The sequence below is a fragment of the Jaculus jaculus genome, chromosome 17 (assembly GCF_020740685.1).
Source record: "Jaculus jaculus isolate mJacJac1 chromosome 17, mJacJac1.mat.Y.cur, whole genome shotgun sequence".
Classification (NCBI taxonomy): Eukaryota; Metazoa; Chordata; class Mammalia; order Rodentia; family Dipodidae; genus Jaculus; species Jaculus jaculus.
The window spans coordinates 68,657,627-68,678,450 of NC_059118.1; the positions used below are offsets into that span (position 1 = coordinate 68,657,627).

Here is a 20,824-nt window from a genome sequence, read left to right on the forward strand (position 1 = left end):
GGAGACAAGAAGGCAGGCATCTTGTTGTTATGAATGCATGCTCTCTCTCTCCTTGTGTGCCTTGGCAGGGAGGCTGATCTTGGGGAATGTGAAAGAGACAATGGGAGCATTAGGCAATATGGGTTCATGGTCTTGAATGCAAGTTTGGGGTTTGGACTTCTTTTCTGCAATGGGTGACCACTGAGGGTTTTGGATAGATAGACACTTTGATGGTGATGTGGAGGTGAGATGAAAGTGGCTGCAGTGACCCAGGCGAATGATGAAGCCAAAGAGGAGATGGATGCCAGAGGCATCTAGGAAGTGGGGTTTGGGCTTTATGGCTACTCTTGACACTGGTTAAGCTGAAGGACAGAGGCCCATGATAGCTTGGGTCACTGGGGAAAGGGTGATGCTTTGAGTCAGAAGAGAAAATTTCAGAATCATAACTAATTTTGTGGAAAATACATCAAGCAATTTTGAATTGAAATCCAATATCTAGTTGGCTGATTAACTATCACTTGTGGTGATGTAGGAAGCATAAGGAGGCCTTTTAGAATATGTTGTATGTATCACTGTGCCCAGATGTGGAAGGTCTTTTTGCACATCCTAGAGGGAGTCTTTTCCTCCAAGACACATCCTCTGAGCCCAGGTAAAATGTCTTTGTGTCTGTCGGATATATGCCACTTAAGACTGTTTTAGTGGCTTCCATTGCTTGGTCAAAGGAGCCAAATTCAGTGCCTTTTGTGGACAGGCCAACTTAATTTTTCCACTCTGTAGGCAGGGGAAGAGAAGAGTAAGAAATCATTTATACTCTGGGTAAGTTCATATTCTAATCACAAAGACAAATGAAAGAAATGATGGCTTTGTCTTGAAGTATCAGAATTGTGGTGAGTAGCTTTACCTGGGATGCTTACAGTATATGTTTAGGAGTGATGACACAAGTTCAAGCCAGTATAGACTACAGGGAAAGTTCAAGGCTAGAATGGCCAACTTAGTGAGATGATATCTCAAAATAAAAAGTTCAAAAAGGCAAAAAGGGCTGGGATATAGCTCAATGGTGCAGTGCTTAGCAATGCCCTAGGTTCTTTCCATAGTACATATATGCATTCTACCACACTCCTCCCACCCACTTACAGAGATATATGACGATGATGATGATGATAGATAGATAGATAGATAGATAGATAGATAGATAGATAGATAGATAGATAGACAGATAACACATCATGAAGAGCACAAGAACATGTCACCTGAGCTGATCATGGAGTCAAGTGAGAGGTGAGAAGAGCTTCAATTACTTTAACCTATTTCATTACTCTTGGTTAATAGAAACAAAACAAAAACCCACTGAGTAATTACAGCTCTGCCAAAGGTTTAGAGGAAATGCTTAATTTGTGGGAACTCCCACAAGACATGTTACTGTACTTGGAAGGGACATGTTAAACTTGGGCAGGCATTGGAACCCTCTTGAATGGCATGAGGAGGTTCCATACAGGATGGCAGGCTCACCTCTTTCTTTTCTCAAAGGTAAGGACAACACCTCCCAAAACTTCAGGTTTCTTCCAAATTAGCGTTTAAGCATAATTTTGGTCTTCCAAACTCCCTATAATCAGACTTACGATATCTCTTTAATGTTGCCACAGACATCATTATTATTTTTCTTATTTCAGTTAATAGAGAAAAAAGTCAGAAAGTGAGTATGATATTGATAGATCTCACATAGTAAGAAGTGCAATGACTATGTTAAGGTCCAACAATCTGGATCATTTTCTATAGCTTAGATGTGATGCACCAAAGATTTTGGTGGTAGAAGTTTGGACACTAGTATTGCAGTGTTTGAAGTGGTGGGTCCTTTATTTTATTTATTTATTTATTTTTATTAGTTTTCTATTCTGCAAGTACAGGCAGTTTGGTACCATTATTAGGCTCATCCATGACCTACCCCCCACCATTGGCCCCTCCTTGTTGAGATATATGGGTCATGCATTGTGGAGTTAATACACAGTTATTGGTATAATAAATGTCTCTGTATATCATGACCCAACATGTGACTCTGACATTCTTTCCACCCCCTCTTCTGCAAAATTTCCCTGAGACATGTTGGGTTCATTTTTGGTCTGCTTCAGTGATGAGGTGTTGGGTGCCTCTGGGGCTCTGGCTCTCTGATTTGGTAGGCATTGATTTTTCTCTGTTGGTCTTCTTCCTCCTTGTGCTGTTATCCGGTTCTTCAGGAAAACAGCACCCTTGCTTGTTTTGCCAATTTACCTTAGTTTCAGCTGGAGCCCTTTTGAGATATGATGGGGTGGCTCTCTCCTTAGGATCTTCATCTATCTGAAAAAGAGAAGCAGATTCTCCAACGGAGAGTAAGTTAACACCAGGACAAATGAGATTGCCCTTACTTTTTTTTATAGAGAGTTTAATAGGTGTAGGCCCTCTTGTAGCCCATGATTGATGGTAGCTTGATATTGGAGAGTGGTCTTATGTTTGGATATGGTTTCCCAGCTCCAACTATGGGTCTCGTACCACTGAGGGGACCAGTTAGCCAAATCAAGAGCAGTTGGTTCCCCACCATGGCTGTGTGCCACCATTGCACTTGTGTGGGCATCACACCAGGTTATTTGCTGCTAAGTAGGTTGGATCATGAGTTGCTTGGACATATATTTGTCATTTCCCCTAGTTGCCCATGTAGCACCTTCTGGCACCAGACACACTGACTGTCTGGGGACTGACTCTCTCCTGGCTTCCAGCCGTGCTGTTCCATTTTACGTGTCAGCTGCATATGGTGTCTTCAGCAATGGGGTCTTACCACTAACCTTTGGTGGGTCATCAAGTACTCTGACAGAAATCTGTCATCCTTTTAGAAAACCTTGTAGGTTTCTCTGATCAAAAGCTCATTGTGGGTGATAGCCCCATGCTGGTACTGGGAGTTACAGGTCAGTGCCCCCTGAGAAAATGAGGAAAAAAGCTAACTGATATATAGGAGTTAGAGAGGAGAGATAGAGAGAGGGAGAGGGAGAGGGGAGGAGGGAAGATGTAGAGGATTTAGGTTAGACTTGATCCTACCCTCTCTAGTGTCTTGTGGTTCAGGTGTTTCCTGTAAGGGCCTGGCGAAGGTTCAGCCATTTGGTCTGCCTTTTAGGAAGTAGAATTTTATGGTACCATTGCCGTTTGGGTCTAGATTAGTGTTTCTGAAATGGTGGGTCCTTTAAGAGGTGGTGTACAATGAGGGTTTTATGGAAGTAGGCTCTACAAAGCAAGGCTATTTTGTGTCTTGTGTCTGTGTTCCTTTTTCATTCTCCACCATATCAGAATGAAGTGGAAGGGCTTCAGGAGAACACTGGTATAGTTCTGTGTGAATTCGTCAGCCACTAGAATTGAGAGCCAAATAGAAACTTTTTTTCTTTACATATTACCCAAAGCCAAGTATTCTTTGATAGCCACAGAGAATGGATGAGACACAACCTCTATGTTCCACTGCCTCTCAGTTCATGGTGTTCTGTTTCCAGTTCCTCTCTTTCCATTCACGACTGGCTTGTGTGTGGGTGCATGTGCACATGTATGCATGTGGGGGCTCGAGGACAACCACGACCATTGTTTCTAATGTGCTGTCTTCCCCCTTTTTTGTGAGACAGGGTGTCTCATTTACCTAGAACTTGCTAATTATGTTAGACTGACTGGCCAATGAGTCTCAGGGATCCACTTGTCTTTGCTTCCTAGTGCTGAGATTTTAAGCCTACAGTACCATGCCTAGCAGGTTCTGAGGATTGAACAAAGGTTCTCATGCTATTTTTTCTCTTGTTTGTTTGTTTTTCAAAATAGGGTTTCATTCTAGCCCAGGCTGACCTGGAATTCACTATGTAGTCTCAGGGTGGCCTCAAACTCATAGCAACCCTCCTACCTCTGTCTTCCCAGAGCTGGGATTAAAACCTGCACCATCACTCCCCAGAAGTTCTTATGCTTTTGACACAAGCACTTTACTGACTGAGTTATCTCTTTAGCCCCAAGCTTATTCTTTTGCAGTGCAAATGCATGATACCCTTTTCCATTCTTCTCTCTGGCTTTTCTAATTGCTTTCCTTTGAAATGTTTCTGTAGTGTACACTTCGTTATCTAAACATGTCCTTTCTTGCTTGTTATTGTATCCCCTGTGCTGTTTCCCAACACTCTTCCTTACCCATAGTATCTCTCAAGCTGCCTAAGGAGAGATACTCAGCAGGTGTCTGTTGATGGATTGGTTTGGGTCTGTCCCAGCACCTGTAGCACAAAACACTGATCTGTTGATGTAAAGGGGAAGGGAAGTCCCTCTTTCGAAGAACTTCAAGTTCCAGTGCAGCAAATTAACCCATTAGCAGTTACTATGCAAGTGGCTCTGGGGAGCTCAGATGAATTCAGAGAAGGGCCCACCAAGAAGTATCCTCCTGAGTCTCTGGAAAGGGAAAGAGGAACCCAGGGTTTGTCAGAAAGACAAGCTGGGTATAGTAGCTGTCAACCTACAGTATTTTTACTACATTATCCTCTATTTGATTTTCAACGAATATACCTAAAATTACATTTAATATCTTTATTGATATTATGGCAATTAAAATATGGGGTCATATTACTCAAGTATAGGGCTAGTAGAGACATGGTAAGACCCAGGCATTCGTAGAGGTGGAAATGAATGTGGTTACATCTGTAAAGCAAGGAAGAGGGTTCAGGAGTCCAATCTTGCCCTGGAATCATGTCCTCTTAAACTTGCAGATAAGGGCAGAGGATCAACTTTCCTACTTAGTCTCCAGCTGGTAGAGGTTTTGGGAGGTATATCCCTGAAGGCTAAGGTCAAGTTTGCCAAAGGGAGCTAAAAGGCTTAACTCCATGTTCTGTCCATTCACCCTTTCCAAAGATGACCTCAGTTAGAAGACTTTAGTATTCATCCTGAGTGCTGAGATAGGAGTTCAAAAGACAGGCAATGCCCAGGTGGACTTGTGGAGATCATGGTGTTTCATTATTCGTGACTGTAAATCTGCTCTTTATCTTTAAAAATACCCATTTAGTTAAACTTGTTGCAGAACACTTTATTGCTCAGTCTATTTACAGCAGGAATTTCTATGAAGGCTCCAATTCTTTTCAAAGAAATGCACATTACATATTTGCCTAATGGGCCAGCAATGACTAAGGAACAAACTATATCAAGATTATTACATGGACTTAGCGTGTATTCAAGTTCTATGACTCATGGGGCAACTTGTTTGTGCTGTAGTTATGGGAAAAAGTACTTAAAAAAACCATTATGTAGAGAAAGAATTGTGCAAGAGTGTTAGTTGTGGAAAATCTTTACTAAAGGTGTGTTTTTCTGGCTAGAGCTCCACAGAGTACCTTTGGGGTGGGTAGTGTGCAGATCACCTCCTCCTGTCCTCACCCCACTGGAAGAGCTAATGTCCTGCTTACACAGCAGCACCCCTTAGAGAAAGTGCCAGCCATCCCGTGTGTGTGAGTAGTGCCAGAAATTAAAGTAGCCAGAGTGCCAGGATGGGAAGGAAGCATGCTTTTGTGAATGTGTGGGGGCAGCATATAAGATGTGTCCATACTTCTAGGGAGTTAGAAAATAACAGCTGGTGTGTTTTTGATGTTTATTATTATTATTGTTATTATTAACAACGTATTTTGTATGGATACATCATGTGTTGGTGTCCTCTTTCCCCTTGTACCTGCCCAATTCTGTTGGGGTCACTCCTAAGTGGGGTTGTAGGTATTCCCCATGGGGTTGTGGTTTTGAGACAGGATTTTGTCATGTATCTCAGGCTGGGCATATTCTCAAGCTGGAAATCCTCCTTCGTGTGTCCGGAGTGCTAGAATTATGTCAATGTGTGGTTCTTTGTTTCTTTTTTTAAATAAAATACATACAACATAAAACTTACCACTTAGTTATTTTAAAGCACACAGTTCAAAAGTATGTGGTATTATGCACGTTACCATGACTGTGCCACCTTCAGCACATTGATTTTCAGAATGTTTTCATGTTGTGAAACTGAAACTCTGTGTCCATCAAACCCTGCACTTCATGTCCCTTCCCCAACCCCTGACCAACCATCTTTTGCTTTCTGCCTTACATAATTGATTTTTTTATTGGCTTATGACACTTATCATAGTGTCCGTAAAGTGCATCCATGCTGTTGCATGGGTCCAGATGTCCTTCCTTTACAAATAGGAATAATGTTCTCTCATGTGGACAGAGCACATTTTGTTTAGATTCACAGGTAGAAACCTGGACTTTACAGGGGGGGATGTTGTTTTCTTTTTTTCCCCCTCAATCATTAATGAAGCTCTTGGACTATAGTCTTGGATGGCTGGCAGGATTCCATTCTCCACCTGCTGGTTGCACAGCCCTGCCATATTTGGCAGATTTGCATTCAGGAATACTACTTGTGGAGTCCACTCAGCTGGCTCTCAAAGTTGCAAAAAAGAGCACTGTAGGAGTGTGCTGGAATGTTCATTCCAGCATAGATTGATAGCCTGCAGCAGAAGGGAGCCATTCCCACTTTGTCAACAACAAGGTGCAAGGCGAGTTCCATGTTCCTCAGCTTTTTTTTTTTAAATTTAATTTATTAGTTTTCTTTTCAGTAAATACAGGCAGTTTGGTACCATTATTTAGGCTCATCTGTGATCTACCCCCTCCCATTAGACCCTCCTTGTTATTGAAAATGGGTTGTGCATTGTGGAGTTAGCCCCCAGTTATTAGTATGATAAATGTCTCTGAAAATCATGACCCAACATGTAACTCTGACATTCTTTCCGCCCCCTCTTCCGCAAGATTTCCCTGAGCCATGTTGGGTTCATTTTTGGTCTGCTTCAGTGCTGAGGTGTTGGGGGCCTCTGAGGCTCTGGCTCTCTGATTTGGTAGGAGTTGATTTTTCTCTGCATTGATCTCCTTCCCCTTTGTGCTGGTATCCAGTTCACAGGAAAACATCACCCTTGCTTATTTCGCCAGTTGTCCTTAGTTTCAGTTGGGCCCCTTCTGAGGTATGTTGGGGCAGCTAAGTTCCTCAGCTTTGATCCATGAGGGGCAGCGTCAAGGCCCTGCTCATGTCAGTTTCCTTTCTCACATTGGGGTCGCAGTCCTCTGCAAGGATCATATCTACAAAGATATTTGTGCACATGAAATGACTTCAGTTCAGATTTCTCTGTTACTACAGAAGTGGATTCCCTTCAATTCTTCCCAGGGAGAAGTTAAAGAATGTGTAGATGTTTTGTTGAGACAGGATCTTGTTATGTTGCCTGAGCTGGTCTCAAACTTATGATGCTGCCCAGGCTGTCCTGGGAACCCTCTATCCTTTTGCCTTATTCTCCCAAATGCTGGGAATACAGAGCTATGCTACCACATCACAAGTTAAATGTTAGTTTAATTCAGACTAATGCATAGGAGCTGGTCTCAGTCAACATGTTAACACTTTCTACATAGAGCCCTAGGTCCTAGATGTCCTACAGAGACCTATATGCTGAAGGCTTGGTCCTCATCTTGGTGCTACTGGAAGGTGATGGAGCTTTTCAAAGATGGGGTGTGGTGGGAGGTTTTAGATCACCAGGGCATGCCCTTAAATGGGGTCATGGGACAACTGTCTCTTCTTTTACTCCCAGAGACTGTTTCTGGGAGAACAGCTGCCTCCGCCTACTTTGGTTCTTCCACCTGCTTCTGTTCTCTACTGTCTCTGTTCTGCTGACTCCATGCTGGCCTGGGGCCAGCAGCTATTAGGGTAACCTCCAAAACTGAGAGCCAAAACAAATCCTTCCTTTAAAAAAGTTGATCAGCTCAGGTATTAGTTATCATAACAGTATAAATCTAGCTTTCACTGCCTACTAGAGAAAATTCCAGATTTGCATTGTACTAACCATTAACCTTTCTAATGATTATTTTCTTATATGGACTTAGAGCGACATTAGCATTTGTATTTTATAAGATGATTGGTGGAAGAAGAAAGGCAATTATGTTTTCTTTTCTTTATTTTTTTAAAAAATATTTAGTTTCTTTTGTATTTATAAGGAGAGAGAGAGAGACAGAAAGAGAGAGAGAGAGAGAGAGAGAGGCACAGAGAAACACACAGAGAGAAAATAGGTGCACCAGGACCTCTAGCTGCCTCAGACTCTAGATGCAGGTGCACTTTGTGCATCTGGCTTTATGTGGGTACTGGGGAATTGAATCCTGGTCATTATGCTTTGCAGGCAAGTGCCCTAGCTGCTAAGCCATCTCTCCCCCCCCCCTTTATTGATAAGACTCTATGTAACTTAGGCTCAAATTCAAGCTTCTTCTGCCTCAGCCTCCCTAGTGCTGAGATTTTAAGCTTGTGCCACCACAGTCTATATTCAACTTAATTTTATATAAGGAAAATCAACAAAAGTTTTTTGTAAAATTGGAACAGTAGGATGTACCCTTCAGGTTCTACCTCTCCTCATCTCTCTATCTACAGACTCCCCACCCTGGAGTATGGCTAGAACTGAATCTACTCTAGAATGGTATTCCAGGCAACTTGCATGCATTCAGAGAATAGGCTCTGTGATACAAGCTAGGTAATGTTGACTTCCAAAGAATGAAAGAAGTTTTTATTTCCTGAAGCAGTGTTCTTTATTTTTGAGCATACTACCTTGGTCACTTTTTATCATTTTTCTGTGGGTGCTGCTCATAGGCCAGGCTTTGTGTCAGGCCTGAGAAACCAGTGTGCTTCTGTCTTCATGACAAATGAAGTCCAGTGTGACTCATAACATGTGCATTTTAGAGAGAGTGAAATGCTAGGCAGTGTCTCAGATGTGGTGAATGAGGGGATTTCCTTGGGATAACACTTCATGAACACACATTTTGTAGAGTACACATTGGGATCACTGTTGTACAGTGAGGAAGGTTAAGGGTAACAGAATCCTGTGGTGTTCTAGAAAGAACCAGCACATGCTAAGTACTTTGTGAGTATCTTTTTTTAACTTGCCATGTCCTAAGAGTTGGGGATCTTTCCATTTTGTAGATAAAGAAACTAGAATCAAAGCACTTGAATGACTAACTCAAGGCTTCCTGTTTGATGATCAGGAAAGCTGGGATTGGCATCCAAGTCTGTTTTAGTTCAATTCCAATGGTTCTCCAACTTCCTTCCCTATCTCTGTCCTTGAAAAGTCTATATTTTGGATTGAAGAAAATAAGCTCTAGTATTAACAACGTTAAATAAATCCCTCAAATTCTTAAGGGTTTGAGTCTTTAGATAGTTAGGAGTAGTTAAAAATCTCAGCTCACCAAATATTGTTAGGATAGATTATTATGTTTTCCTACTTTGAAAAATACACAATATGTATAGTATTATCTATATTCCAAGTATCCAAATATTGTTTTCTGCAATACTTGCTTATATTGGCTCAATGAAATCTAACATATGGAACTGACATTTTATCTCTTCAAAAGTGACCATGTTCACACATGTCCCAGAGGTGTTGCTTTGAAATTCCACTAGCAGAACATTCCCTAGTAGCCACATCTGGAAATGACCTCAGTCCTCCTAACTACTTGTTAGAGGATCTGTTAAAGGGCAGCAGCACCTGTAGGGTCATTTATCAATGTCTCTGCCTTCTAGTGATGGTCCCACTTGCACCCTGAAGAATGACGACAGCATAATACATATGCAATAAACCAGAGAGGCAATGTGAGAGGAGCTTCACTGTGTCAAAGCAAAGAGTTGAGGCCCATCTATAATAATTTTAGATTGTATTCTGATCAGGAGGGTTTGTAGCTTGGCAAAGAGCCAGCTCTCACTTTACTTAGGGTGTGGATGCAGACAAGGAGGGCATCTGTGAGTCTAAGGCAGGACCTAGGCCCTGTGATCTTTTCCTTTGTCTGGATCGTGCTGAATATATTAGGGGGTGTTATGCTGAAGACTTCTGCAGCATGACTTCATAACATTGACCCAGAAAGGCCAGAAGTGATGCTATGTGTTGGTTTTCATCGTGTGGCAGAAGAAGGACCAGGCCTGCAGAAGGAAGGAGCTAGACTGAAGTCAAGCAATCCCAGAATGCTATTTCAAGGAGCAGGTGAGGCATTCTGAGATTTCCCTTGGAAGGCAGAATGGACAAGCTGGCAGCAGCCTTGAGTGCTTCTTCCCCCATCCTGATCCTCCTGCCCTTGGAGGAAAGTGCTGCTTGACTTCTGGGAAACCTATCCAGCCACACTATGGGGGAGTCAGAGCCCTAAGACCTCAGTGGTCTCTAAGTGCTTCTAGACAGCCCCTCCCTCAAGTCAGCCAGTGTTTGTCAGACTCTTATGTTTCAGGGTTGATAAACTGGGTAGGGCCTATCATTTGATATTTGTTAGAGGTAGGGCAGTAGGGCACATGCTCAAGTCTAGGTTCCAAGGCACAAGTCACATTAAAGCAAATTTTCTTGTTTCTTTGGATAAGGCCACCCAGACTGGTAGGTCAAGAATATACTGCACCCATGATGGATTCAGCAAGGAGTTTGCATAGTATCTTGTGATTATATCCTTGTGTACAAAGTGAAGTGAAGGTGTGTGGGCTAGAGGTCAGGTGGGGGTGGTGATACTTCCCTAACAGATTCAGTGGACATGCCCAGCAGGGGCAGGTCAATGCAATGGGCAGCAGTGCCTTGGGAAACCCTCCTCCTGCTAAGCTAGGATACTCAGCATTGTTCTGCTCAGTGTTAAACCACATTGAAAGGCCAGACAAGATCAAGGTATAAAGGACTTCACAATACAAGTGAGAAGGAAAGCCCATGTCAGAAAGAACAAAATTTATATAGGAGTATGTATGTGTGGGTCTGTGTGTTTGTGTATCTATGTGCTGGTGATTGAATCCAGGGTTTTGTGCATGCTAAGCACACACTCTGCTATACATACCCATATATATGATGAATATATACATATATATATGTATATATATATGTGTATGTATGTGTGTATGTGTGTGTATATATATATATGTATATGTATGTATGTATGTATATATATATATATATATATATACACACATACATACACACACATAGTGGTTATATGAATGGAACCCTGTACCTTGTGCTCTACCAGCAAGCTACATCTCCAGCCCCTTCTTAGTGTATATTTTTGTCATGTAGAATATGATTTCTTTGTTTGAGATGGGCCTCATTCTATTGTCTAGACTGGTGTTAATCTCCTCCATTACAGCTATCCTCCTTCTGAGAAGTGAGGACTGCAGGCATGTGTCCTTCCAGATAATACAATGTTTTAATATAACCATAATAAAATGCTTGCAATAGTTAAGAAACAAGCATGGCCATCATAATCTCATATGTGGGGGAGTGTGAGAGGTGAAAAAGTACCTAAAATGTATCTTGGCAAATATATAGACTACAACACAATATTATTATGTGTAATCCTCATGTTGTATTGGAATGGTATTTTAAAGGCTAAATTAAAAACTTTAAATTTAAATTTAAAAGTAAAATATCCTTGATGAAGAATGGAGTTTCAAAGGGGAACATGGGGGTAGGGAGGGCATTACTATGAGATATTTTTTATAATCATGGAAGTTGTTAATAAAAAAATGAAAAAAAGTAAAATATCTTCGCTTTTGTCCAGAGACTTAATTTTCTTAGCAACCAAAGTTAAAATGTGGTTTAGTAGCAGCAAGTATGAAAAAAATATAGTGCCATGATGGAAGGTAGCCCCCATATATTGCTCAATCCTTCTTTAGTTACTTTGTGGAGGGTTGTTTCTCATGATACAGACTGCCTTGCTCTTCTTTGGGCTAGTCTAGCCACTTTAGGAGTACAGTAGTTCCCTTTATACATAGTTTTGTTCTCTGTATTTTTTTACTCATGAAAAATCAATGCAAATTCTGTATTTTGAGAGGAAGAGAGACATAACTTTCATTATGCTTTGCTGTTATGATTGTTATCTCTTATTGTGTTGTTTATCTCTTTCTGTGTCTAATTTATAGATTAAACTTAATCATAGGTATATTTGCAGAGGAAAAAAGTTTAGTGCATATAATGTTTGTGTGGTAGTTTGAATAGATAGCCCCCAATATATTCAGTTTTTTACTGTTTGTAGTTTGCATCTGCAGCCACCTGGCTGGAGGCAGTGTCACTGGGCGGATCTTAAGGTGTGGTGGCGGGTTTCAGGTTTCAATCTAAAGATATGCAAAGAGTGCCTAGCTGGAGTTCCTGAAGTGTGCTGTGCTGTGAGGCTTTTGGCTTGTACTTCTCCTTCTCTCTGCTTGGTCCTGTGAAGGCAGGCCAGTTTCTTATGCCATTAGGGTACTTCCCTGGGTCTGTAAGCTTCAATAAATATCCCTTCCTCCATTACTGTGCCTGGTCTGGAAGTTTATCTCAGTGAACCTGAATCTGTCTGCTACAGTTTGGTACAGTTTGGTTCAGGCATCCAGTGGGAATCTTGGAATGATTCCCTTGAGGATACTGGGGTGACTATATTGCCATTCAGTATCAGGCATCACAATTAAGATGACAAGATAAAAGGAAAAAGGTTACAAAGAGGCTTTATGCTGTACCTTCAAAAGATGATGGAGAAACAAGAGAGAACTTAAATGCCACTTGTTCTAATTTCCTGGAAAGTGGAAGCAAAGAATAGTTTTATTATAGGCCTCAACATGAAACATAGGACTGTATGAATAGCATTCAGAGGTATTCAAAGGCAAAATTGTATTCCTTAGGAAGTAAAGAGATCTCCTCACCCAGAAGCCTAGATACAACTTACTGGCTCATGTTTGGTATTTGAACACATAGTGGGGCCCAAAACACTGAGGGCTAATTGGACCATGCCATGCCTCAGAACTGTGAGGTTCTATAAACACATCAGCAACTGACAAACCAATAGCTGGCTGAGTGACTGGGTGAACATTCTCATTTTCTGGATCCCATCTATCTCCTCTAGTAATGTGGAAGATGATCAGTATTCCCTTCAAGGTTTCTATAGCTCATATAGAGAAGTCTACTGCTCTGCTTTTAACATTTAGTATTAGGATGTCTGCAAAACACTGATTTCTTTCATAGACACCAAGGCCAGGCTTAGGAAAAAGGTGCTGACTGTTATGGTAGGAAGTGTACTCATGTTCCCTGTATACATGAGGTTTTGCATTTCTGTGATCAAAATACCCAGCAGAAACAACTTAAGGTTGTATATTGGTTACGTCTAAATATTGTCTCACTCAGATTCTCAGGACATAGACAGAATGCAGACAGATTCTTTGTTGGAATATAAATATCCTTGGTGGTTGAATAAAACTTGGTTCCCTTTGAATCTTTATGAACTGGACCTCAACTGTCTGCATTTCTCTTGACATTCTGGCCTTCCAAACTCATTACTGTGACCAAATACTTGACAGGAAGCAGCTTAAATAAGGAATAGTTTTTTTTTTTTTTTTGTCTTATGAGTATAGAGGTACACTCTGTATGGCTTGGGAGGCATGGTTGCAGGAACAGGTAGCTCCCTGGTCACATTGCATCTAGTCAGGAATAGAGAGGATGAACAGGAAATAGTGCTGGACTATAAAACTTCAAGGCCCACTCTCAGTGACTCACTACCTCCTGCAAGGCTCCATCTTCCTGAAGATTCCACAACTTTCCTAAGTAATGCCACCAGCTGGGTTTAAGTGTTCAGTTTGAACACTTAAGCCCAGCTGGTGGCACACATGAGTCTTTTGGGCACATTTTACATTCAAACTCTAAGTAGGAAAAATTTATTTTAGCACATGATTTCAGAGGAATCCAGTCAGTCAGGGTGGAGAATACATGTTGAAAGCTGTTGGCATCGTGATGGACCAGTAAGCAGGGAAAGGGATTGCTGGCATTTGACTAACTTTGTCTTTTTTTCTTCTTTGTTCAGTGTGGGTTGCTCCATAGGATGATTGCATTCACATTCAGGATGGGATTTTCCACTTTGTGTTAGTCTTCTCTGGAAGGCATTCACATCCATACACACAGGTAGGCCTCAATTTTTGCATTAATCTTATCTAGAGTACACTCACATACTTGCACTGAGGTTTGTCTCAGTTTCTCTGTTCCTCTTGTCTGGAATGCACTCACCTGTATACACACAGGTATGTCTCAATTTCTCTGTTCACCTTCTATGAAATATGTTCACATACATGAACTGAGGTATATCTCAGTTTCCTAGATTATGCTAAATCTAGTCAAGTTGACAATAGAGAATGACTGGCTACCTGTGTTCTACAAACTTAGAGCAACTTAATAGCCCAATACTGGAGACAAACTTCTGGCAAGGCTTCCATCAGTAAGAAAAACAAAGTGCAAATGATTTCAAAGATAATTTAAAAAGTGATTTCAATTTTGGGGGTGTTTGGTCCTTCTCTCCTCCTATAGTTTTTCTCCCTAAAGGTTCTGTCATTCATATGCAGAGCTGCAATTTTGACTCAGTAGTGTAGACATTTTTCACTCTCTACATCTAAATTCAGCCATTCCTTTTATGCCAACTGCTTTTGCCTCCCCAATAGGGTGTCCAGTGGCAAGTAGACCTGGCCAGACTGCTCCATGGACCACAGGAGATGCTAAGTTGAGTCAAAAAAGGTAAGAAATACCAACATCTAAAGGGTTTAAAATGCATCAGGAACTAAGGAATAATATGACTGGGAATGAGGAGGAGCCTATGGGGATGGACAAGTGGATGGTGGTGAGGAGGTATGTCTGTGGGCACATACATGTGTTTTCTAAGGGAGCTCATAGGGTAGTTTATATGTATACCACAGTACCACTTAAGTGGGCTGTGTTCACTTAGACAGGTTGCATTGGATTCGGTCCTGAGCAGGTGTTGGCTCAGCTGCTGATCTGTGATATGAATGAGGCTGAAGCTTGGCCCAGTCCTGCAGAGCCTCTGCCAATACCCACTGCTAATCTCTCTCCTTAAGAATGCCAGCAACATTGGACTTAGACATGAAATAATAAAGCACAGAGAAATTTTATATCTGGTTCCCTGGGACACCAAAAACAACTTACAAGCAACTTGCAGGTGGCACAAAAGGACTATCCTTTTTGATGAAATGCAAAATACTACAGCTAGTGAAACTGGTAACAGGACTGAAAGTTTTCTTGATTTGGAAGAAGCCAAATACACATGTACAGTTTTCAGCTGCTAACTTCAGCACTAAGTATGATAAAGAACACTTTAAAGAGATCCTTCTGGTGAGGGAAGAGGAGAATACATGCTATATAAATTTACATTTTCTGCCTGTGAATATGCCTGTGCTTTTGTCCTGTAGCCATATACTCCATGCACGAATCTTTGAAAGACTGCCGACCACAAGTAGAACAGATCTGAGATGACAACAGCTTTCCACAGCTCCAGGAATGCTGCTGTGGGAGTGCATAAAGAAAGCCACAGCTTCAGCTCAGCATGAAGCCCGGCGCTGAGGGGCTCACATATGGTGCCTCAACTGTTGCCGCTTTTTCTCTCCCATGATTCATGCTTAGAAATGGAAAAATAACCCTCTTTCTCCTATGGCATCTGCGATTGGCAATTATTTGTAGGACCTGGATGAGTGGGCTTTGTGGGAAGATGCAGTATATCTGACAAGGGGAATCTTGCTTTGTAGCTGAATTCTTTTAGGGCTTCTGTGCTGCCAAATGTACCACTCATGAATTCTGATTTGGTTCAAGCAGAGATCTTTTGGCTATTTCTAAAGAGACTGTTGCTAATTGGCCACAAATGTCCAGCAGCAGAAAAAAACAAACACAGAATGACTAGGAACTTCTGAGCGTATTTGAAAATCAGTCATTTGATTCTCTGCAGCACTGGAATACACACACAAATATCCATATGAATATACACTGAACTTAATACAGATTTACATAGGAACAGACATAGGAACATGCACAGGAATATACATACAAATACAGCACTGTGCACACAAATATTCATAAGAAAATATACATGAACTGAACAGGAATATGCCATGGATATGTACAGCATAATACACAGGAATATACAGGGGAATACATGGGGTTTTGTGAAGGTTAAATGAAGTGGTATGTGTTCACCTGCCTTATAAATTGTGATGTGCTATGCTGTCAGCTGCTGTTAGCACCCTCAGAGAGGAAGCTTAACCTTGGTGCAACAGAGCTCTGAAGATGATCATGTCATTGCTCTGATGTAGTACTACCTTACAAATAACAGGAAAATAACTATCTGCCAGGAATCTTTCTAGAATCAAAACTACCCTGTCCTTTAGAATGCAAATGATGAGAATAAAATAATGAGAATGCAAAGAGTCAGGGTGATGGAGCTCAAGAGGGTACTACTAAGGAAAATCCCAGCATAGCTTTGTAGGCAGAAGGAAGGGTCCAGATGCAGCCTGAGATTATAGGAGGAAGATCCAGCTGCAGACAGCTTCTCTGAGTGGAGGGAGCTGTTCAGGAGGGAGAAGTGAGCTCAAGGAGTCGCTGAGCAAACGTGTGGAGCAGCTTTCTGCTAACCCTCCTGCTGGTCTCATGATGGAATCAGCTTAAAAACAATTCTACTATCTCTGCTCCAACTTTGACTCACAGGTCATCACTGAACAGCAGTATGATTCCCAGTCTGGGACATGGAACCCTGAGGATATTTCCTGAGCACAAGGGCTTCTCTGGGTGATAAGAGAACTCCATATAAGGATAAGCCAGCAGTGATAACCTTCCAAATTTCTTTGCATTCCTTACTTCAATTGACAGTTCTTGGCTACATGTGCTAATTGGCTCAGCCTGCCACAACAGAGGCTTAGACCACTGACCTTTACTTCCTCTCCACAGTTCTGGAGGCTGAAATCCAAGTCAAGGTGTGGGCAGGGCTGGTTTCTCCTCAGACCTCTGTCTTTCAATTGCAGATGATCCTCTTCCTGTGTCCTCACATGGGTTTCCTCTGTATGGGTCTGTGTTCTATAAGGACACCCATCATACAGGATCAGGGTCATCCCTAATGCCTTCAGTTAAATTTAATGATCTTGATAAATATTATAACTCAAAATGCTGTCACATGTTAAGATACTGAGGCTTAGGTGTTTAATATGAATTTTAGGGAGTGGACACAATTCACCTGTAGCAGTAAATAAAACTTCTGACTATAAATCTGATGTCCGTGGCTAACTGCTGAATTGACTGATTTGCAAACTCCCTTTTCTGTGCAGTTTGTAGTGAGTACAGGAGACTACAAACTTCTCAAAGTGCTGAGAATAAGTGAGCATTGATAACTCAGCATTAAATGAGGCATCTATGTTAGCCCCTCCAAGGCTCAGGGGACATTGTGGAAGAGGGGATGGGAAGGATTTAAGAGCCAGAGGACAGGGTGGAGTGCTTTAAAATGCTGTCTTCTGGACATGAAGTAGCCATTTCACTCATGACATATTAACTGTCATTACCTATGCAAGACCTGTACTACTTTGGGCCTATTCACGTTGCATCACAGATGGTAGAGAAGGGGAAAGAAGACATCATAGCAAAAGAAGGACTAGTTGGAAATAAGAAGAGGTTCCATGGAAGAAGGACAGAGAAGGGGGGGACAAGAGAAGATAATGGGAGGAATTATGACAAAAAGTAGTATATACATGTATTAAAAGTATCAATAAAATATGATTAAAATTTTTTTATTAACAAAAATGTTCAAAGCCAAGCCAGGTGATAATTAACTCAAGAAAATTAGGCAAAAGAATCACTGCGAGTTCAATAAGCTTAGGCTACAGAATGACACTATGTCTTAAACAAAAATCCAGGACCAATTTCACAATTAACAATTATATGATGATGTCTTCTCTCTCCTCCTTTCTATTGACCTATGTGATATCCTTGTCTGAAACCACTCCACTGGTGCCTTTTAAATGTAAAGATTTTTTTAAAAAAATTATAATAATTTAATTTTATTTATTTTATTTTAATTTAATTTAATTTATTTTTTATTTATTTTCAAGCAGAGAAAAACAGAAGAGGCAGACAAATATAATGGGTATGCTAGGGCCTTCAGCTGCTGCGAACAAATTCCCGATGCATGTGCTACTTTGTGCATCTAGCTTTACATCGGTACTGGGAAATCAAATTTGGATCATTAGGACCACTGAGCAATCTCCAGAGCTCCTTAAATGTAATGCTTTTATATTTCATTTTCTTTCCTAAAGAAGAAAGAGGGATGAGGGTATAACTTCATGGGTAGAGCCATTGCTTAGCATATGCAAGGCACTGGTTCAATGCCCAGTATTGCAAAAAATAAGTAAATACATAAATAAAAATAAGTTAATAATGGAAAGTTACCTTAGTCTTACTTCTCTAATATAACCTTAAAACATACCTCATCAGCAGCAATAACTATATTTCTAACATAGAATCAATTTAAGATAATCTTTCATGAACAGATTACTTAAGAAGCCAGAATTTCCAGTTTAGGCACAGGATTTTCCACAGATTAGTATCAAGACTTCACCTCTGTTCACTGAATAAACAACCAGTGATAAGGAATAGAAACAGTTCCTCTTTCCTTGTTAAGCGACCAAGCCACACGGAAGTGATCCTTTTTGTTTGGTAAGAAAATAGAGAAAGTACCATTTGTAGATTGGGAGCGGTGTGATGCGAGCCCAGCCTGAAACCCTTTCATTCTGACCTGGCTCTGCGTTTTACCTCCAGATCAGCTGGCCATGTCTTCTATGGCTACTTTCTTCCAGCCCACTGTATTGTCAAGCCACCAGTCTGTACATGGAAACCCTTCAGCAAACCTGCAGTTTCTGTGGCCACACCCAGGGAAGCAGTGGGGAGGTTGAGGACAGGAGGTGGAAAGCAGCAGGGTAATAACACAATGAAGTGTATAATTAAGCAATTCCTGTGACCTCAGACAAAGGATTTGTTATTGTTCTGACCTTCTTCACCCATGTGTTGGCTGGAAGCCTGGCCATAGCTGTCCCAAGCTGAGTCTACATAAACAACCTTCCTTGTAAAGAGCCAGGGGCTTGGTTGGTCCTCTTAAGTCATGACACCTAGCATGGACTTTTCCAATGACATAATGAGGGGATGACAGGCCTGTGTGATGCGAAGAAAGCTTGTTCTAGATAGAAGGAAAAGGATGATGGAGGGGTTTCAAAGACCCTTAGCTCTGAGAGTTAGAGTAGAATGTTCTTTCTGCTGTGACTCCTGAGTCTACCATTCTTTGCTACTTTATAAACAGGCTTAGAACAAGGGGCCTGGGTTTCATGAGTGCTATCTTTCACTTCCAGCTCTTTGATTCTGGTCTAGCCACGGGGAACAGCATTGGACTAGACTACAAGGTAGACTATTGGATTCATATCCTACCTGTACCACTCAATTGTGGGTGACCTATCAAGTGTTGTGGCTTTTCTGCATCTCAGTTTCCTGGAATGTAAAAAGGAGTTGATAATGGTGTACATATCATCACATTCCTATGAGGATATATGCAGTATTGAATGCTGTTCTCTGTACCACCCCTTCCATGGACACTGGACTCCAATTCTTCCAAGTTACTACTGGGCTTTGCTTTGCATATCACAAACTCACTAGGCAGATAAGCTTGCTGCATTTATACATAGAAGGACAGATTTGTGTTCTCTGGAAGTATTCAACACATGGGAAAGTTGGAATCCAGGAGGACCCTGGCATCTATCAGAATTTCTTTACTTTCAGGGCATTTGAGCCTTGACAGACTGAGCTTTGAGGAATTCTGGTGGAATCTGCTCACCTTTTGTGTATATGGTCCTAACATGGGGATGAGGAAGACTTCTAGGACTCCCATGGGTACCAAAATCCACAGACGCTCAAGTTCCTTCCAGAGACTGGCATGGTAATTGTGTGCAGCTTGTGCAGTCCTACTGTGGTTCAGGGTAGCTCTTTGGGAATGGCTGTTTAGCTGAATCCTCAGGTAACAATGACATGGAAAATAGCTGTGCATATTCTGAACAGAGGCATGTTTTTCTTTCCCTAGAGTAAACAATCTTTGGTAGATGTAATCCTTGAATTTAGAACCTGTGGATTCAGAGTGTGGCTGTATTCTTACTGTCATTACCTGCTAATGGTTTTGCTGTTTGGACAGGCAACAGAGCATTGATGCTCAGGGCAGGGCTCTGGGTTTGAATCTAATTTCATTCCATATTTGTTGTTTGATTCTGAGTGAGCCACTTTGTCTGGTACTACCATAGTTTTTTTTTTTTTTTTTTTTTAATCTGTCAGATGGATACAGAGGACTTCTCTTCTGGGGCTGAAAGAGGAAATTTGTGAAGGTTAAATTCTATTGTCAGTTTGATCAGATTAGGAACCAAGTAAGAGGGCTTGGGTGGGTCTGTGATGGTCTTCCCAGAAAGGATATGATGGAGGGAGAAAGACCTTCCCCACAGTGGGTGGCCTTCCCAGTGGTGGGCTTTATGTAAAGCTTCCAGAGAGCACAAGGCTTTTTGCCTGGTTGCTTGTACTACTTACTGATGAGTACTGCTACCTGTTGCTGCTACCCTTCATGGATATTGGAACCCAGCTTCATCAATCTGGGCTGAAGACCAGTGGCCTACAGGATCCCTCCAGGCCTTCATGGCCAGATTGGGACTGTTGATGCATCCAACCTCATGGACTGATCAGCTACTGGGTTCTCAGACTCTCCAGCCTGCAGACAGCCATTGTCAGGCTGCCCAGCTTATATCCTATAAGATAATCTAATACTCCCATTTATAATACATGTTCATTCTATTGACTCTTTCCTCTAGAGAACCCTGACTAATAGAGTGCATTAAGGTTGAATGTTAGGTGACAGTGGAGTCACTCCACCACATTCTGGTTTGATGTCTTGTCGCAGCAAAAGGAGGGTAAACTGCTACAGTATGTGTTAATGTCTCAACTTTGTCTTCCGTCTCTGAAATCAA

At 41.5% G+C, this 20,824-nt stretch overlaps 1 long non-coding RNA gene across 3 annotated transcripts in view; it reads left to right on the forward strand.

Moving 5' to 3' along the window:
• LOC123455571 overlaps positions 1-20,824 on the forward strand; it is a 150,740-nt gene that overhangs the window by 30,319 nt on the left and 99,597 nt on the right. For 2 of the 3 annotated variants that reach the window (XR_006633995.1, XR_006633996.1), the window contains exons 4-5: positions 13,822-13,919; positions 14,450-14,522. This is a non-coding gene — a long non-coding RNA (uncharacterized LOC123455571). Of the gene's footprint in view, positions 1-13,821; positions 13,920-14,449; positions 14,523-15,211; positions 15,518-20,824 lie in introns of those variants that run through there. The other variant, XR_006633997.1, reaches the window with a different exon arrangement.